At 42.8% G+C, this 22,274-nt stretch overlaps 1 long non-coding RNA gene across 2 annotated transcripts in view; it reads right to left on the bottom strand.

The window, feature by feature from the left end:
- Positions 1–22,274, bottom strand: part of LOC147871526 (uncharacterized) — a 132,340-nt gene that overhangs the window by 34,619 nt on the left and 75,447 nt on the right. The window lies entirely within an intron of this gene.

The raw sequence follows: 22,274 nt of genomic DNA, 5'->3' as shown, positions 1-22,274 counted from the left end.
TAACACTATATGGCAGAATGTTACATTTTACAAATGCTGCTATCGTTAGGCAATTTTTAGAAGTGCCTGTGAAGGAGATAAAGGCGCGAAAGGAACAACGGAAAGGAAGAAGGAGGATGGAGATTGAGACACCAAAAATAATTCCTCGTCCAATTTCAACGGGACTTTTAAGACAAGTTTGGTAGTCGCCGTGAAAATGTTTTCGTATTTAATGTAATCGATAAAGATATTTTATAAATTTTGCGAGCATTAAATGCGATTTTCAAAGATAATGCTACATGAAATTGTACTGTATTTCTGTTCAGCACAAAAGAAAAATGATTGATTCTCATAAAATTCGTCGGGACTTGCGTTAGCATAAATATAAACGCTTTTGAGCTCAAATTAACAAATGATACAATAAGACGGTATGGAATCGTTTTAACACGAAAGAGGAGAGAATCCCAAAAGGGTTCTGAACATGAAAGTAAAAGGAAGACAGGACAAGAGGGAGACCGAGATAAAATACGTACAACATGTTAGGAAAATTCCCCTCCGAAGGAAAAGAGAACATGGAAAAAATTGAGATACGACGCCTGTGGGAAGACACAAATGGAAGGTCTTGTTGTTCACATGACTCGCTTATATGTGAACACGAAGTTGTCGTGGTGATCAGAAAACGTTGTTGCCACAGAATATCTAATACGGGCTTTGTATCGCAAGCAGGGTCTGGAGATATTGCTGCATTAACCCAATGCTGAGAATATCCACAATAAATTCTTCAGGTAAGTCACTTAATTACATTCCCCGTCACGTCAGCAAATCTGCCAACTTTACGTTGTCGATTTATACCGGAATTATTTTTCAACTTTGCTCGCTCGCTTCTGAAATGCGATCTAAAATCATTGTCTGTATTGCACCTAAATGACCTGTTCTACCACGCTGTACGTCGGCATCGATTATAATCTGCACTGAATCAAAATCAAAACAATTCAGGAATGTAAATTCGCATTGAAAAAAAATTTGTAAAATATGAATAATCCCTTGGCAGAATATTTCTCACATCTATTCTCTAAATAAGTAAAACTGTTTTCTTACTTTAACATCAACAATTCATCCAAACAAAAACTTTAAATACAAGATTTCTTCCGGACTGTTGCACCCTGTAGTCTATTAAACGATAGCATAATGTCTCCATCATCGGATGGAATCTCAAAACGTCATCGCTATTCTAAATAATCACTTTAGTTTGAAGATGAACGATAGGAATTTTCAATACCCACAAGCCCACTATTTAAATTACATGAATTGTAACGTTACACGGCACAAAACAATGTATTTAACAGCTAAGTGATTATGTAATTGTTCAACTTATATTCCTATAAACTATAGGCCTGAAACAGTGAACTATTCGGAAACAGAACTTAAAAAAATTCAACACTTTTAACACAAGAACCCGAGAATGGATTTTACCTTGGCTTAAACAAATCAAGTCTGCATTAAAGTACATAATGTCCCCGTGATAACATTAATCTTACCCTGGATTATTCGTAACCGTGACACAGACCACAGATTAAGATCTTAATTTATTTCCAGTTACAAAATATTAAGATCGTCTCGTCCACCCTTTCATCCGAGGTCACTTTCTAACCTTGAGTTTATATTTATAAAACAGGATCGGAGATACATACTCATCCTATCTCCACGTTTAGGGCTGAATTCACGAGTATACACGGCCCCCAATACCAAGAAATCATGTCACCGCCGTTAAAACCTCGAATATTCTGTAATCGTGTGTTCCTTATTTCATACAGCTTGAGCTAAATTCTTAGTCGATATTTACCTTGATTTCTGTATTTAAATAATGCCCTTAATCGTGTACAAATTATAATTATCTAGGTACCTATTACCCTCAGTTCCAAATACTGACTTCACTTTCTTGTTCTGAAAAAAAAAATATCAGAGTCGGAGACCACGCTTATGCCTGTGTTTTGGAAAGTAAGATTTGTTTTAATTTATTCATAGTATTTACATAAGACCGCCACAGTGGTCTAGCGGTTAGAACGCTGGCCTTGTAATCCTGGGGTCTCGGGTTAGATTCCCGGCGGTGCCCGAATTTATAACTTGTGTTGGGCAAGGCCGTGGTCTAGGCAACACGGAGTTTTCCTCCGTGGCATCCCAACAACTACTCCACTCACACACAGAAGAAGGCAATGGCAAACCACTTCTGGATCATCTGCCAAGAACGTATATGAACAGGTCCCAGTCCGAGAAAAGGATGGAAGGATCCTGTTCATATGGACCTGTCGTCAGACAGAACACTAAATAATAATAATTTACATAAGAATAAATGCACTGAGTATCACCGAAGCAATAGATTACACAGACTTGTAAAAATAATACATATTTCAAAATTTAATCTGCGTAACAGTAATTTATTTTCTCTCTACCAAATTTAATTGTACAATTGGAAACATACGCAATGCTAATAATCATACGGGCTTAGTGTACACAGACATGATTGTTTATTTCTATATCAATTGATTGATTGCATTCTATAGGTATAATTAGGAGCAGAATGTTGTGAATAATTCGTGCGGAAAACCGCGTTGGTTATCAATCACACTTGTGCAGTGAGGTGGAAATACATGAAACGGTTCAGTGAATCGCGTAATTAATTGTGGGAGCCAGCCCAATACTCACATACATGCATACACATGGATAATTTGTTTATTGCAATGGCCAGTCATCAGGACCTGCTCAATCAAAAGCTGTTGCATCTCTGTTCGATGTTGCGTAAGATTATATGTTTCGACATAAATTTCTTTGTCAATTTACACACCCAGGTGGGGGGACATGCGTTCGGTACCGTCTTAGTAGTGATAATCATCTCTATCCCCAAGAGGAAATGCTAAAATATGATATATTTAATAACCTAACTTTACAGCAAATCGTACTGAAACGGCATGTTTTCAGGGTTATGCATATAAATAAATAAATAAATAAATATATATATATCTTCAAATATATAATATAATTCAAGTCTATACACAAACTTTAAATTTAAAGTTTGTGTATAGACTTGAATTATATTATATATTTGAATTTTAAAACACAAACATGACGCATTTAAACTATAAACTATAAATATATATATATATATATAAAAGGAAACTTGAGAGAAGTTAATATATTATTCTTCGTACGTATTTCCGTTTGTCATTTGTCTTAAAGGAATGCAATATGAATGAGTAAAAGTAAAGTAAAGTTTGTCCCACTATGCGCCATGTAGGCGCTTGGGGTGAGAGGGAGTATAGCTCCTCCCTTTCCTGATCTCGGCACTAGATGGGGGTGAGTGGTTAGCATCACGCCCCGGCCGGTTTTATCCACAGGAAAGGACCCCGGTACCCATTGTAGAGGAGGGTGGATGGCCCCAGAGCCGGTCTGGACGCAGAGGCTAGAGGAAAAATCCTCTGCCCCCTCGGGGATCGAACCCCGGTAGCTAGTCACTATACTGACTGAGCTATCCCGACTCATAATATGAATGCGTGGACTGGATTAATCTGACTCACGTTACGGACAAGTGGCGGGAACTTGCGAACACGATAATTAACTTATGGATTCCATAAAATACAAAATGTTCCTTGAACAGCTGTGTGACTATTAGCTTCTCAAGAAGAATTTTCATCGAAAGATGCGGTCCAGCGGTCGACCCCAGAGACCCGGAAACTAGGTCGATAGAAAAGTAGGGCAAAGACCAACGCGGAAAGGTTACATAAAACAGTGAAAGTAACCTTAAAAAAGTATTCCGGGTTCTAGCATCGGTGAAGGTGATTTCTCTAGACCGGAAACTAAGCGCGAGGACATAGCGAAATAGTAAAAGGTCAACATTAATCTTTCGCAAACTCGACTAGTTGAAATGAAGCCAACGTAACGAAATCTGACTTAATCTAACATAAACTAACCTACATTAACCCAACCCAACCTAACCTAACTTAATCTAACTTAACCTAACCTAACCTAACCTGACCCAACTTAATCTAAAACAACCCAACCTAACCTAACATAAACCAACCTACATTAACCCAACCCAACCTAATCTAACTTAAACTAACCTAAACTAACCTAACCTAACATAACAAACCGGAAGTCGAGAGAGCTGTCGTCTCGTCGCCAAAACAGTAAGTGAATCACAACATCGGTATAAATTGTGGATACATGTGCTTATAGCTCCAGTAAGGAAAAACCAATTTATACTAAACTCGACATGTCGAAAAACTGCTAGCACGAGCGTCTGCGTGGAAAACACGTTTTAAATTCTGTACTAACACCTCGAAGCACGAAGCTCGCCTAACATTAAAGCCTTTAGCATGTACATAGAAGAAAACATTTGTCCGTTACAAAAATCAATTGTTTATTACATCACAGGGACCTCATAAATTCACTTTGTGGACAAAGAAATCGAAGGTTAAACATACAGCTAAGAAGGATTTATAGGTTCAAAATGCTCACCAGCGTTCGATTGAACCAAGCAGTTTCCTCCCTAGGACTCCACCTTCATAACCTTCGCTTTCGTACTAAGTGGTAAATCTTCGGCACGGCCAAACTAACAGACAATTTCCGTGGTTTTCATCAGGCCATGTGAAAATCGACGTTCGAAATAATACTAGAAAAACGACGCCAAAGATAGCGACGCTTTCGAAGGACGAAATTTTACAAAGACGGCGCACCAACCTAACCTAACCTAAAATAATCCAAAAAAACATAACCTAACCAAACCTAACCTAACCTAAGGTAAACAAACCTAACCTAACCTAACCTAACCTAAACTAACCTAACCTAACTTAATTAACCTACATCACCAAAGTCCATCTTTCAATTTCTTCTCTCTTCTCTGCTGTCTTCCATAGGCAAATTGTCGCGACGACAAACATTATGATGCCCTCAAGAGACGCCAAATTTAATGCGGAAAAGCCTCCTGATTGAACTGGAGTAATACCAGAATACCGACGCCGAGCGTCGCGACGCCTACAACTTCGACCCCACCTCAAGAACGCAGGAACGATTCTAAGACTATTAAAATACTATCTATACCGATTTTAGAAAATCGACGCCCAGCGTCGCGACGCTTAAACTAACGACGCCTGCAAATAACTTAAAATTGAAAGCATAGAGGTCCCAGATGATATTGAATCCTCAATTACATAATCGACGCCGAGCGTCGCGACGACTACTAACGCCATTAAAAGACGCCGAATGTGGCATATAACTATAATATGACGTTCGAAATAATACTAGAGAAACGACGCCAAATGTAGCAACGCTTCCGATGAACAATATTTTACCAAAGACGGCGCACAAACCTAACCTAACCTAACCTAACCTAACCTAACCTAACCCAACATAACCTAACCTAACCTACATCAGCAAAGTCCCTCTTTCACTTTCTTCTCTCTTCGATGCTGTCTTCCCTAGGCAAATTGTCGCAACGCCGAACATTATGATGTCCTCAAGAGACGCCAAATTTACTGCGGAATAGACTCCTGATTGAACTGGAGTCATACCAGTATACCGACGCCGAGCGTCGCGACGCCTTTCACTTCGACCCCACCTCAAGAACGCAGGAACGATTCTAAGACTATTAAAATACTATCTATACCGATTTTAGAAAATCGACGCCCGGCGTCGCGACGCTTAAACTAACGACGCCTGCAAGCAACTTAAAATTGAAAGCATAGATGTCCCAGATGATATTGAATCCTCAATTACATAATCGACGCCGAGCATCGCGACGCCTACTAACGCCATTAAAAGTCGCCGAATGTGGCATATAACTATAATATGACATTCGAAATAATACTAGAGAAACGACGCCAAAGGTAGCAACGCTTCCGATGAACAATATTTTACCAAAGACGGCGCACAAACCTAACCTAACTTAACCTAACTTAACCCAACTTAACCCAACCTAATCCAACCTAACATAACCTAACACAACCTAACCTAACCTAACCTAACCTAACCTAACCAAACCTACATCAGCAAAGTCCCTCTTTCACTTTCTTCTCTCTTCTCTGCTGTCTTCCCTAGGCAAATTGTCGCGACGCCGAACATTATGATGCCCTCAAGAGACGCCAAATTTACTGCGGAAGAGCCTCCTGATTGAACTGAAGTCATACCAGAATAACGACGCCGAGCGTCGCGACGCCTTCCACTTCGACCCCACCTCAAGAACGCAGGAACGATTCTAAGACTATTAAAATACTATCTATACCGATTTTAGAAAATCGACGCCCGGCGTCGCGACGCTTAAACTAACGACACCTGCAAACAACTTAAAACTGAACGCATAGAGGTCCCAGATGATATTGAATCCTCAATTACATAATCGACGCCCAGCGTCGCGACGCCTACTAACGCCATTAAAAGACGCCGAATGTGGCATATAACTATAATATGACATTCGAAATAATACTAGATAAACGACGCCAAAGGTAGCAACGCTTCCGATGAACAATATTTTACCAAAGACGGCGCACAAACCTAACCTAACCTAACCTAACTTAACCCAACTTAACCCAACCTAATCCAACCTAACCTAAACTAACACAACCTAACCCAACCTAACCTAACCTAACCTAACCTAACCTAACCTAACCTAACCTAACCTAACAAAACCTAACCTAACACTAACCTAACCTAACCTAACCTAACCTAACCTAAACATAACCTAACCTAACCTAACCTAACCTAACCTAACCTAACCTAACCTAACCTACATCAGCAAATTCCCTCTTTCCCTTTCTTCTCTCTTCTCTGCTGTCTTCCCTAGGCAAATTATCGCGACGCCGAACATTATGATGCCCTCAAGAGACGCCAAATTTACTGCGGAAGAGCCTCCTGATTGAACTGGAGTCATACCAGAATAACGACGCCGAGCGTCGCGACGCCTTCCACTTCGACCCCACCTCAAGAACGCAGGAACGATTCTAAGACTATTAAAATACTATCTATACCGATTTTAGAAAATCGACGCCCGGCGTCGGGACGCTTAAACTAACGACACCTGCAAACAACTTAAAATTGAAAGCATAGAGGTCCCAGATGATATTGTATCCTCAATTACATAATCGACGCCGAGCGTCGCGACGCCTACTAACGCCATTAAAAGACGCCGAATGTGGCATATAACTATAATATGACATTCGAAATAATACTAGAGAAACGACGCCAAAGGTAGCAACGCTTCCGATGAACAATATTTTAGCAAAGACGGCGCACAAACCTAACCTAACCTAACCTCACTTAACGCAACTTAACCCAACCTAATTCAACCTAACCTAACCTAACCCAACCTAACCTAACCAAACTTAACCTAACCTAACCTAACCTAACCTAACCTAACCTAACCCAACCTAACCTACATCAGCAAAGTCCCTCTTTCACTTTCTTCTCTCTTCTCTGCTGTCTTCCCTAGGCAAATTGTCGCGACGCCAAACAATATGATGCCCTCAAGAGACGCCAAATTTACTGCGGAAAAGCCTCCTGAATGAACTGGAGTTATACAAGAATAACGACGCCGAGCGTCGCGACGCCTTCCACTTCGGCCCCACCTCAAGAACGCAGGAACGATTCTAAGACTATTAAAATACTATCTATACCGATTTTAGAAAATAGACGCCCGGCGTCGCGACGCTTCAACTTACGACGCCTGCAAATAACTTAAAATTGAAAGCATAGAGGTCTCAGATGATATTGAATCCTCAATTACATAATCGACGCCGAGCGTCGTGACGCCTACTGACGCCATTAAAAGACGCCGAATGTGGCATATAACTATAATAAGACATTCGAAATAATACTAGAGAAACGACGCCAAAGGTAGCAACGCTTCCGATGAACAATATTTTACCAAAGACGGCGCACAAACCTAACCTAACCTAACCTAACCTAACTTAACCCAACCTAATCCAACCTAACCTAACCTAACCTAACCCAACCTAACCCAAAATAACCTAACCCAACCTAACCCAACCTAACCCAACCTAACCCAACCTAACCTAACCTAACCTAACCTAACCTAAATTAACCTACATCAGCAAAGTCCCTCTTTCACTTTCTTTTCTCTTCTCTGCTGTCTTCCCTAGGCAAATTGTCGCGACGCCGAACATTATAATGCCCTCAAGAGACGCCAAATTTACTGCGGAAAAGCCTCCTGATTGAGCTGGAGTCATACCAGAATAACTACGCCCAGCGTCGCGACGCCTTCCACTTCGACCCCACCTCAAGAACGCAGGAACGATTCTAAGACTATTAAAATATTATCTATACCGATTTTAGAAAATCGACGCCCGGCGTCGCGACGCTTAAACTAAACACGCCTGCAAGCAACTTAAAATTGAAAGCATAGAGGTCCCAGATGATATTGAATCCTCAATTACATAATCGACGCCGAGCGTCGCGACGCCTACTGACGCCATTAAAAGACGCCGAATGTGGCATATAACTATAATATGACGTTCGAAATAATACTACAGAAACGACGCCAAAGGTAGCAACGCTTCCGATGAACAATATTTTACCAAAGACGGCGCACAAACCTAACCTAACCTAACCTAACTTAACCCAACTTAACCCAACCTAATCCAACCTAACCTAACCTAACCTAACCTAACCAAACCTAACCTAACCTAACCTAACCTACATCAGCAAAGTCCCTCTTTCAATTTCTTCTCTCTTCTCTGCTGTCTTCCCTAGGCAAATTGTCGCAACGCCGAACATTATGATGCCCTCAAGAGACGCCAACTTTACTGCGGAAAAGACTCCTGATTGAACTGGAGTCATACCACAATAACGACGCCGAGCGTCGCGACGCCTTCCACTTCGACCCCACCTCAAGAACGCAGGAACGATTCTAAGACTATTAAAATACTATCTATACCGATTTTAGAAAATCGACGCCCGGCGTCGCGACGCTTAAACTAACGACGCCTGCAAGCAACTTAAAATTGAAAGCATAGAGGTCCCAGATGATATTGAATCCTCAATTACATAATCGACGCCGAGCGTCGCGACGCCTACTGTCGCCATTAAAAGACGCCGAATGTGGCATATAACTATAATATGACATTCGAAATAATACTAGAGAAACGACGCCAAAGGTAGCAACGCTTCCGATGAACAATATTTTACCAAAAACGGCGCACAAAACTAACCTAACCTAACCTAACTTAACCCATCTTAACCCAACCTAATTCAACCTAACCTAACCTAAACCAACCTAACCTAACCTAACCTAACCTACATCAGCAAAGTCCCTCTTTCACTTTCTTCTCTCTTCTCTGCTGTCTTCCCTAGGCAAATTGTCGCGACGCCGAACATTATGATGCCATCAAGAGACGCCAAATTTACTGCGGCAGAGCCTCCTGATTGAATTGGAGTCATACCAAAAATAACGACGCCGAGCGTCGCGACGCCTTCCACTTCGACCCCACCTCAAGAACGCAGGAACGATTCCAAGACTATTAAAATACTATCTATACCGATTTTAGAAAATCGACGCCCAGCGTCGCGACGCTTAAACTAGCGACGCCTGCAAATAAATTAAAATTGAAAGGATAGAGGTCCGAGATGATATTGAATCCTCAATTACATAATCGACGCCGAGCGTCGCGACGCCTACTAACGCCATTAAAAGACGCCGAATGTTTCATATAACTATAATAAGACATTCGAAATAATACTAGAGAAACGACGCCAAAGGTAGCAACGCTTCCGATGAACAATATTTTACCAAAGACGGCGCACAAACCTAACCTAACCTAACCTAACTTAACCGAACTTAACCCAACCTAATCCAACCTAACCTAACCTAACCTAACCCAACCTAACCTAACCTATCCTAACCTAACCTACATCAGGAAAGTCCCTCTTTCACTTTCTTCTCTCTCCTCTGCTGTCTTCCCTAGGCAAATTGTCGCGACGCCGAACATTATGATGTCCTAAAGACACGCCAAATTTACTGCGGAAAAGCCTCCTGATTGAACTGGAGTCATACCAGAATAACGACGCCGAGCGTCGCGACGCCTTCCACTTCGACCCCACCTCAAGAACGCAGGAAAGATTCTAAGACTCTTAAAATACTATCTATACCGATTTTAGAAAATCGACGCCCGGCGTCGCGACGCTTAAAATAACGACACCTGCAAACAACTTAAAATTGAAAGCATAGAGGTCCCAGATGATATTGAATCCTCAATTACATAATCGACGCCGAGCGTCGCGACGCCTACTAACGCCATTAAAAGACGCCGAATGTGGCATATAACTATAATATGACACTCGAAATAATACTAGAGAAACGACGCCAAAGGTAGCAACTCTTCCGATGAACAATATTTTACCAAAGACGGCGCACAAACCTAACCTAACCTAACCTAACTTAACCCAAATTAACCCAACCTATTCCAACCTAACCTAACCTAACCTAACCTAACCTAACCTAAATCAGGAAAGTCCCTCTTTCACTTTCTTCTCTCTTCTCTGCTGTCTTCCCTAGGCAAATTGTCGCGACGCCGAACATTATGATATCCTCAAGAGACGCCAAATTTACTGCGGAAAAGCCTCCTGATTGAACTGGAGTCATACCAGAATACGGACGCCGAGCGTCGCGACGCCTTTCACTTCGACCCCACCTCAAGAACGCAGGAACGATTCTAAGACTATTAAAATACTATCTATACCGATTTTAGAAAATCGACGCCCGGCGTCGCGACGCTTAAACTAACGACACCTGCAAGCAACTTAAAATTGAAAGCATAGAGGTCCCAGATGATATTGAATCCTCAATTACATAATCGACGCCGAGCGTCGCGACGCCTACTGACGCCATTAAAAGACGCCGAATGTGGCATATAACTATAATATGACATTCGAAATAATACTAGAGAAACGACGCCAAAGGTAGCAACGCTTCCGATGAACAATATTTTACCAAAGACGGCGCACAAACCTAACCTAACCTAACCTAACTTAACCCAACTTAACCCAACCTAATTCAACCTAACCTAACCTAACCCAAACTAACCTAACCTAACCTAACCTAACCTAACCTACATCAGGAAAGTCCCTCTTTCACTTTCTTCGCTCTCCTCTGCTGTCTTCCCTAGGCAAATTGTCGCGACGCCGAACATTATGATGCCCTAAAGAGACGCCAAATTTACTGCGGAAAAGCCTCCTGATTGAACTTGAGTCATACCAGAATAACGACGCCGAGCGTCGCGACGCCATCCACTTCGACCCCACCACAAGAACGCAGGAACGATTCTAAGACTATTAAAATACTATCTATACCGATTTTAGAAAATCGACGCCCGGCGTCGCGACGCATAAACTAACGACACCTGCAAACAACTTAAAATTGAAAGCATAGAGGTCCCAGATGATATTAAATCCTCAATTACATAATCGACGCCGAGCGTCGCGACGCCTACTAACGCCATTAAAAGTCGCCGAATGTGGCATATAACTATAATATGACATTCGAAATAATACTAGAGAAACGACGCCAAAGGTAGCAACGCTTCCGATGAACAATATTTTACCAAAGACGGCGCACAAACCTAACCTAACCTAACCTAACTTAACCGAACTTAACCCAACCTAATCCAACCTAACCTAACCTAACCTAACCCAACCTAACCTAACCTAACCTACATCAGGAAAGTCCCTCTTTCACTTTCTTCTCTCTCCTCTGCTGTCTTCCCTAGGCAAATTGTCGCGACGCCGAACATTATGATGCCCTAAAGAGACGCCAAATTTACTGCGGAAAAGCCTCCTGATTGAACTTGAGTCATACCAGAATAACGACGCCGAGCGTCGCGACGCCATCCACTTCGACCCCACCACAAGAACGCAGGAACGATTCTAAGACTATTAAAATACTATCTATACCGATTTTAGAAAATCGACGCCCGGCGTCGCGACGCTTAAACTAACGACGCCTGCAAACAACTTAAAATTGAAAGCATAGAGTTCCCAGATGATATTGAATCCTCAATTACATAATCGACGCCGAGCGTCGCGACGCCTACTGTCGCCATTAAAAGACGCCGAATGTGGCATATAACTATAATATGACATTCGAAATAATACTAGAGAAACGACGCCAAAGGTAGCAACGCTTCCGATGAACAATATTTTACCAAAAACGGCGCACAAAACTAACCTAACCTAACCTAACTTAACCCATCTTAACCCAACCTAATTCAACCTAACCTAACCTAACCTAACATAACCCAACTTAATCCAACCTAACCTAACCTAACCCAACCTATCCTAACCTAACCTAACCTAACCTAACCTAACCTAACCTAACCTACATCAGCAAAGTCCCTCTTTCACTTTCTTCTCTCTTCTCTGCTGTCTTCCCTAGGCAAATTGTCGCGACGCCGAACATTATGATGCCATCAAGAGACGCCAAATTTACTGCGGCAGAGCCTCCTGATTGAATTGGAGTCATACCAGAATAACGACGCCGAGCGTCGCGACGTCTTCCACTTCGACCCCACCTCAAGAACGCAGGAACGATTCTAAGACTATTAAAATACTATCTATACCGATTTTAGAAAATCGACGCCCGGCGTCGCGACGCATAAACTAACGACACCTGCAAACAACTTAAAATTGAAAGCATAGAGGTCCCAGATGATATTAAATCCTCAATTACATAATCGACGCCGAGCGTCGCGACGCCTACTAACGCCATTAAAAGTCGCCGAATGTGGCATATAACTATAATATGACATTCGAAATAATACTAGAGAAACGACGCCAAAGGTAGCAACGCTTCCGATGAACAATATTTTACCAAAGACGGCGCACAAACCTAACCTAACCTAACCTAACTTAACCGAACTTAACCCAACCTAATCCAACCTAACCTAACCTAACCTAACCCAACCTAACCTAACCTACATCAGGAAAGTCCCTCTTTCACTTTCTTCTCTCTCCTCTGCTGTCTTCCCTAGGCAAATTGTCGCGACGCCGAAAATTATGATGTCCTAAAGACACGCCAAATTTACTGCGGAAAAGCCTCCTGATTGAACTGGAGTCATACCAGAATAACGACGCCGAGCGTCGCGACGCCTTCCACTTCGACCCCACCTCAAGAACGCAGGAACGATTCTAAGACTATTAAAATACTATCTATACCGATTTTAGAAAATCGACGCCCAGCGTCGCGACGCTTAAACTAGCGACGCCTGCAAATAAATTAAAATTGAAAGGATAGAGGTCCGAGATGATATTGAATCCTCAATTACATAATCGACGCCGAGCGTCGCGACGCCTACTAACGCCATTAAAAGACGCCGAATGTTTCATATAACTATAATAAGACATTAGAAATAATACTAGAGAAACGACGCCAAAGGTAGCAACGCTTCCGATGAACAATATTTTACCAAAGACGGCGCACAAACATAACCTAACCTAACCTAACTTAACCCAACCTAATCCAACCTAACCTAACCTAACCTAACCTAACCTAACCCAACCTAACCTAACCTAACCTAACCTAACCTAACCTAACCTAACCTAACCTACATCACCAAAGTCCCTCTTTCACTTTCTTCTCTGTTCTCTGCTGTCTTCCCTAGGCAAATTGTCGCGACGCCGAACATTATGATGCCGTCAAGAGACGCCAAATTTACTGCGGAAGAGCCTCCTGATAGAACTGGAGTCATACCAGAATAACGACGCCGAGCGTCGCGACGCCTTCCACTTCGACCCCACCTCAAGAACGCAGGAAAGATTCTAAGACTATTAAAATACTATCTATACCGATTTTAGAAAATCGACGCCCGGCGTCGCGACGCTTAAACTAACGACACCTGCAAACAACTTAAAATTGAAAGCATAGAGGTCCCAGATGATATTGAATCCTCAATTACATAATCGACGCCGAGCGTCGCGACGCCTACTAACGCCATTAAAAGACGCCGAATGTGGCATATAACTATAATATGACACTCGAAATAATACTAGAGAAACGACGCCAAAGGTAGCAACTCTTCCGATGAACAATATTTTACCAAAGACGGCGCACAAACCTAACCTAACCTAACCTAACTTAACCCAAATTAACCCAACCTATTCCAACCTAACCTAACCTAACCTAACCCAACCTAACCTAACCTAACCTAACCTAACCTAACCTAACCTAACCTAACCTAACCTAAATCAGGAAAGTCCCTCTTTCACTTTCTTCTCTCTTCTCTGCTGTCTTCCCTAGGCAAATTGTCGCGACGCCGAACATTATATCCTCAAGAGACGCCAAATTTACTGCGGAAAAGCCTCCTGATTGAACTGGAGTCATACCAGAATACGGACGCCGAGCGTCGCGACGCCTTTCACATCGACCCCACCTCAAGAACGCAGGAACGATTCTAAGACTATTAAAATACTATCTATACCGATTTTAGAAAATCGACGCCCGGCGTCGCGACGCTTAAACTAACGACACCTGCAAGCAACTTAAAATTGAAAGCATAGAGGTCCCAGATGATATTGAATCCTCAATTACATAATCGACGCCGAGCGTCGCGACGCCTACTGACGCCATTAAAAGACGCCGAATGTGGCATATAACTATAATATGACATTCGAAATAATACTAGAGAAACGACGCCAAAGGTAGCAACGCTTCCGATGAACAATATTTTACCAAAGACGGCGCACAAACCTAACCTAACCTAACCTAACCTAACTTAACCGAACTTAACCCAACCTAATCCAACCTAACCTAACCTAACCCAACCTAACCTAACCTAACCTACATCAGGAAAGTCCCTCTTTCACTTTCTTCTCTCTTCTCTGCTGTCTTCCCTAGGCAAATTGTCGCGACGCCGAACATTATGATGTCCTAAAGACACGCCAAATTTACTGCGGAAAAGCCTCCTGATTGAACTGGAGTCATACCAGAATAACGACGCCGAGCGTCGCGACGCCTTCCACTTCGACCCCACCTCAAGAACGCAGGAACGATTCTAAGACTATTAAAATACTATCTATACCGATTTTAGAAAATCGACGCCCAGCGTCGCGACGCTTAAACTAGCGACGCCTGCAAATAAATTAAAATTGAAAGGATAGAGGTCCGAGATGATATTGAATCCTCAATTACATAATCGACGCCGAGCGTCGCGACGCCTACTAACGCCATTAAAAGACGCCGAATGTTTCATATAACTATAATAAGACATTCGAAATAATACTAGAGAAACGACGCCAAAGTTAGCAACGCTTCCGATGAACAATATTTTACCAAAGACGGCGCACAAACCTAACCTAACTTAACCCAACCTAATCCAACCTAACCTAACCTAACCTAACCTAACCTAACCCAACCTAACCTAACCTAACCTAACCTAACCTAACCTACATCACCAAAGTCCCTCTTTCACTTTCTTCTCTGTTCTCTGCTGTCTTCCCTAGGCAAATTGTCGCGACGCCGAACATTATGATGCCCTCAAGAGACGCCAAATTTACTGCGGAAGAGCCTCCTCATAGAACTGGAGTCATACCAGAATAACGACGCCGAGCGTCGCGACGCCTTCCACTTCGACCCCACCTCAAGAACGCAGGAAAGATTCTAAGACTATTAAAATACTATCTATACCGATTTTAGAGAATCGACGCCCGGCGTCGCGACGCTTAAACTAACGACACCTGCAAACAACTTAAAATTGAAAGCATAGAGGTCCCAGATGATATTGAATCCTCAATTACATAATCGACGCCGAGCGTCGCGACGCCTACTAACGCCATTAAAAGACGCCGACTGTGGCATATAACTATAATATGACACTCGAAATAATACTAGAGAAACGACGCCAAAGGTAGCAACTCTTCCGATGAACAATATTTTACCAAAGACGGCGCACAAACCTAACCTAACCTAACCTAACTTAACCCAAATTAACCCAACCTATTCCAACCTAACCTAACCTAACCTAACCTAACCTAACCTAACCTAACCTAACCTAAATCAGGAAAGTCCCTCTTTCACTTTCTTCTCTCTTCTCTGCTGTCTTCCCTAGGCAAATTGTCGCGACGCCGAACATTATGATATCCTCAAGAGACGCCAAATTTACTGCGGAAAAGCCTCCTGATTGAACTGGTGTCATACCAGAATACGGACGCCGAGCGTCCCGACGCCTTTCACTTCGACCCCACCTCAAGAACGCAGGAACGATTCTAAGACTATTAAAATACTATCTATACCGATTTTAGAAAATCGACGCCCGGCGTCGCGACGCTTAAACTAACGACACCTGCAAGCAACTTAAAATTGAAAGCATAGAGGTCAAAGATGATATTGAATCCTCAATTACATAATCGACGCCGAGCGTCGCGACGCCTACTGACGCCATTAAAAGACGCCGAATGTGGCATATAACTATAATATGACATTCGAAATAATACTAGAGAAACGACGCCAAAGGTAGCAACGCTTCCGATGAACAATATTTTACCAAAGACGGCGCACAAACCTAACCTATCCTAACCTAACTTAACCCAACTTAACCCAACCTAATTCAACCTAACCTAACCTAACCCAAACTAACCTAACCTAACCTAACCTAACCTAACCTACATCAGGAAAGTCCCTCTTTCACTTTCTTCGCTCTCCTCTGCTGTCTTCCCTAGGCAAATTGTCGCGACGCCGAACATTATGATGTCCTAAAGACACGCCAAATTTACTGCGGAAAAGCCTCCTGATTGAACTGGAGTCATACCAGAATAACGACGCCGAGCGTCGCGACGCCTTCCACTTCGACCCCACCTCAAGAACGCAGGAACGATTCTAAGACTATTAAAATACTATCTATACCGATTTTAGAAAATCGACGCCCAGCGTCGCGACGCTTAAACTAGCGACGCCTGCAAATAAATTAAAATTGAAAGGATAGAGGTCCGAGATGATATTGAATCCTCAATTACATAATCGACGCCGAGCGTCGCGACGCCTACTGTCGCCATTAAAAGACGCCGAATGTGGCATATAACTATAATATGACATTCGAAATAATACTAGAGAAACGACGCCAAAGGTAGCAACGCTTCCGATGAACAATATTTTACCAAAGACGGCGCACAAACCTAACCTAACCTAACCTAACTTAACCGAACTTAACCCAACCTAATCCAACCTAACCTAACCTAACCTAACCCAACCTAACCTAACCTAACCTACATCAGGAAAGTCCCTCTTTCACTTTCTTCTCTCTCCTCTGCTGTCTTCCCTAGGCAAATTGTCGCGACGCCGAACATTATGATGCCCTAAAGAGACGCCAAATTTACTGCGGAAAAGCCTCCTGATTGAACTTGAGTCATACCAGAATAACGACGCCGAGCGTCGCGACGCCATCCACTTCGACCCCACCACAAGAACGCAGGAACGATTCTAAGACTATTAAAATACTATCTATACCGATTTTAGAAAATCGACGCCCGGCGTCGCGACGCTTAAACTAACGACACCTGCAAACAACTTAAAATTGAAAGCATAGAGGTCCCAGATGATATTGAATCCTCAATTACATAATCGACGCCGAGCGTCGCGACGCCTACTAACGCCATTAAAAGACGCCGAATGTGGCATATAACTATAATATGATACTCGAAATAATACTAGAGAAACGACGCCAAAGGTAGCAACTCTTCCGATGAACAATATTTTACCAAAGACGGCGCACAAACCTAACCTAACCTAACCTAACTTAACCCAAATTAACCCAACCTATTCCAACCTAACCTAACCTAACCTAACCCAACCTAACCTAACCTAACCTAACCTAACCTAACCTAACCTAACCTAACCTAACCTAAATCAGGAAAGTCCCTCTTTCACTTTCTTCTCTCTTCTCTGCTGTCTTCCCTAGGCAAATTGTCGCGACGCCGAACATTATATCCTCAAGAGACGCCAAATTTACTGCGGAAAAGCCTCCTGATTGAACTGGAGTCATACCAGAATACGGACGCCGAGCGTCGCGACGCCTTTCACATCGACCCCACCTCAAGAACGCAGGAACGATTCTAAGACTATTAAAATACTATCTATACCGATTTTAGAAAATCGACGCCCGGCGTCGCGACGCTTAAACTAACGACACCTGCAAGCAACTTAAAATTGAAAGCATAGAGGTCCCAGATGATATTGAATCCTCAATTACATAATCGACGCCGAGCGTCGCGACGCCTACTGACGCCATTAAAAGACGCCGAATGTGGCATATAACTATAATATGACATTCGAAATAATACTAGAGAAACGACGCCAAAGGTAGCAACGCTTCCGATGAACAATATTTTACCAAAGACGGCGCACAAACCTAACCTAACCTAACCTAACCTAACTTAACCGAACTTAACCCAACCTAATCCAACCTAACCTAACCTAACCCAACCTAACCTAACCTAACCTACATCAGGAAAGTCCCTCTTTCACTTTCTTCTCTCTTCTCTGCTGTCTTCCCTAGGCAAATTGTCGCGACGCCGAACATTATGATGTCCTAAAGACACGCCAAATTTACTGCGGAAAAGCCTCCTGATTGAACTGGAGTCATACCAGAATAACGACGCCGAGCGTCGCGACGCCTTCCACTTCGACCCCACCTCAAGAACGCAGGAACGATTCTAAGACTATTAAAATACTATCTATACCGATTTTAGAAAATCGACGCCCAGCGTCGCGACGCTTAAACTAGCGACGCCTGCAAATAAATTAAAATTGAAAGGATAGAGGTCCGAGATGATATTGAATCCTCAATTACATAATCGACGCCGAGCGTCGCGACGCCTACTAACGCCATTAAAAGACGCCGAATGTTTCATATAACTATAATAAGACATTCGAAATAATACTAGAGAAACGACGCCAAAGTTAGCAACGCTTCCGATGAACAATATTTTACCAAAGACGGCGCACAAACCTAACCTAACTTAACCCAACCTAATCCAACCTAACCTAACCTAACCTAACCTAACCTAACCCAACCTAACCTAACCTAACCTAACCTAACCTAACCTACATCACCAAAGTCCCTCTTTCACTTTCTTCTCTGTTCTCTGCTGTCTTCCCTAGGCAAATTGTCGCGACGCCGAACATTATGATGCCCTCAAGAGACGCCAAATTTACTGCGGAAGAGCCTCCTCATAGAACTGGAGTCATACCAGAATAACGACGCCGAGCGTCGCGACGCCTTCCACTTCGACCCCACCTCAAGAACGCAGGAAAGATTCTAAGACTATTAAAATACTATCTATACCGATTTTAGAGAATCGACGCCCGGCGTCGCGACGCTTAAACTAACGACACCTGCAAACAACTTAAAATTGAAAGCATAGAGGTCCCAGATGATATTGAATCCTCAATTACATAATCGACGCCGAGCGTCGCGACGCCTACTAACGCCATTAAAAGACGCCGAATGTGGCATATAACTATAATATGACACTCGAAATAATACTAGAGAAACGACGCCAAAGGTAGCAACTCTTCCGATGAACAATATTTTACCAAAGACGGCGCACAAACCTAACCTAACCTAACCTAACTTAACCCAAATTAACCCAACCTATTCCAACCTAACCTAACCTAACCTAACCTAACCTAACCTAACCTAACCTAACCTAAATCAGGAAAGTCCCTCTTTCACTTTCTTCTCTCTTCTCTGCTGTCTTCCCTAGGCAAATTGTCGCGACGCCGAACATTATGATATCCTCAAGAGACGCCAAATTTACTGCGGAAAAGCCTCCTGATTGAACTGGTGTCATACCAGAATACGGACGCCGAGCGTCCCGACGCCTTTCACTTCGACCCCACCTCAAGAACGCAGGAACGATTCTAAGACTATTAAAATACTATCTATACCGATTTTAGAAAATCGACGCCCGGCGTCGCGACGCTTAAACTAACGACACCTGCAAGCAACTTAAAATTGAAAGCATAGAGGTCAAAGATGATATTGAATCCTCAATTACATAATCGACGCCGAGCGTCGCGACGCCTACTGACGCCATTAAAAGACGCCGAATGTGGCATATAACTATAATATGACATTCGAAATAATACTAGAGAAACGACGCCAAAGGTAGCAACGCTTCCGATGAACAATATTTTACCAAAGACGGCGCACAAACCTAACCTATCCTAACCTAACTTAACCCAACTTAACCCAACCTAATTCAACCTAACCTAACCTAACCCAAACTAACCTAACCTAACCTAACCTAACCTAACCTAACCTACATCAGGAAAGTCCCTCTTTCACTTTCTTCGCTCTCCTCTGCTGTCTTCCCTAGGCAAATTGTCGCGACGCCGAACATTATGATGTCCTAAAGACACGCCAAATTTACTGCGGAAAAGCCTCCTGATTGAACTGGAGTCATACCAGAATAACGACGCCGAGCGTCGCGACGCCTTCCACTTCGACCCCACCTCAAGAACGCAGGAACGATTCTAAGACTATTAAAATACTATCTATACCGATTTTAGAAAATCGACGCCCAGCGTCGCGACGCTTAAACTAGCGACGCCTGCAAATAAATTAAAATTGAAAGGATAGAGGTCCGAGATGATATTGAATCCTCAATTACATAATCGACGCCGAGCGTCGCGACGCCTACTGTCGCCATTAAAAGACGCCGAATGTGGCATATAACTATAATATGACATTCGAAATAATACTAGAGAAACGACGCCAAAGGTAGCAACGCTTCCGATGAACAATATTTTACCAAAGACGGCGCACAAACCTAACCTAACCTAACCTAACTTAACCGAACTTAACCCAACCTAATCCAACCTAACCTAACCTAACCTAACCCAACCTAACCTAACCTAACCTACATCAGGAAAGTCCCTCTTTCACTTTCTTCTCTCTCCTCTGCTGTCTTCCCTAGGCAAATTGTCGCGACGCCGAACATTATGATGCCCTAAAGAGACGCCAAATTTACTGCGGAAAAGCCTCCTGATTGAACTTGAGTCATACCAGAATAACGACGCCGAGCGTCGCGACGCCATCCACTTCGACCCCACCACAAGAACGCAGGAACGATTCTAAGACTATTAAAATACTATCTATACCGATTTTAGAAAATCGACGCCCGGCGTCGCGACGCTTAAACTAACGACGCCTGCAAACAACTTAAAATTGAAAGCATAGAGTTCCCAGATGATATTGAATCCTCAATTACATAATCGACGCCGAGCGTCGCGACGCCTACTGTCGCCATTAAAAGACGCCGAATGTGGCATATAACTATAATATGACATTCGAAATAATACTAGAGAAACGACGCCAAAGGTAGCAACGCTTCCGATGAACAATATTTTACCAAAAACGGCGCACAAAACTAACCTAACCTAACCTAACTTAACCCATCTTAACCCAACCTAATTCAACCTAACCTAACCTAACCTAACATAACCCAACTTAATCCAACCTAACCTAACCTAACCCAACCTAACCTAACCTAACCTAACCTAACCTAACCTAACCTAACCTACATCAGCAAAGTCCCTCTTTCACTTTCTTCTCTCTTCTCTGCTGTCTTCCCTAGGCAAATTGTCGCGACGCCGAACATTATGATGCCATCAAGAGACGCCAAATTTACTGCGGCGGAGCCTCCTGATTGAATTGGAGTCATACCAGAATAACGACGCCGAGCGTCGCGACGTCTTCCACTTCGACCCCACCTCAAGAACGCAGGAACGATTCTAAGACTATTAAAATACTATCTATACCGATTTTAGAAAATCGACGCCCGGCGTCGCGACGCATAAACTAACGACACCTGCAAACAACTTAAAATTGAAAGCATAGAGGTCCCAGATGATATTAAATCCTCAATTACATAATCGACGCCGAGCGTCGCGACGCCTACTAACGCCATTAAAAGTCGCCGAATGTGGCATATAACTATAATATGACATTCGAAATAATACTAGAGAAACGACGCCAAAGGTAGCAACGCTTCCGATGAACAATATTTTACCAAAGACGGCGCACAAACCTAACCTAACCTAACCTAACTTAACCGAACTTAACCCAACCTAATCCAACCTAACCTAACCTAACCTAACCCAACCTAACCTAACCTACATCAGGAAAGTCCCTCTTTCACTTTCTTCTCTCTCCTCTGCTGTCTTCCCTAGGCAAATTGTCGCGACGCCGAAAATTATGATGTCCTAAAGACACGCCAAATTTACTGCGGAAAAGCCTCCTGAT

The sequence above is a fragment of the Zootermopsis nevadensis genome, unplaced genomic scaffold (genome assembly GCF_977971745.1).
Source record: "Zootermopsis nevadensis isolate Lab colony 2312 unplaced genomic scaffold, Znev_1.0 Znev_ptg000050l, whole genome shotgun sequence".
Lineage (NCBI taxonomy): Eukaryota > Metazoa > Arthropoda > Insecta > Blattodea > Termopsidae > Zootermopsis > Zootermopsis nevadensis.
The sequence above is the reverse complement of the archived record's forward strand: the minus strand, read 5'-3'. Positions and strand labels throughout refer to the sequence as shown.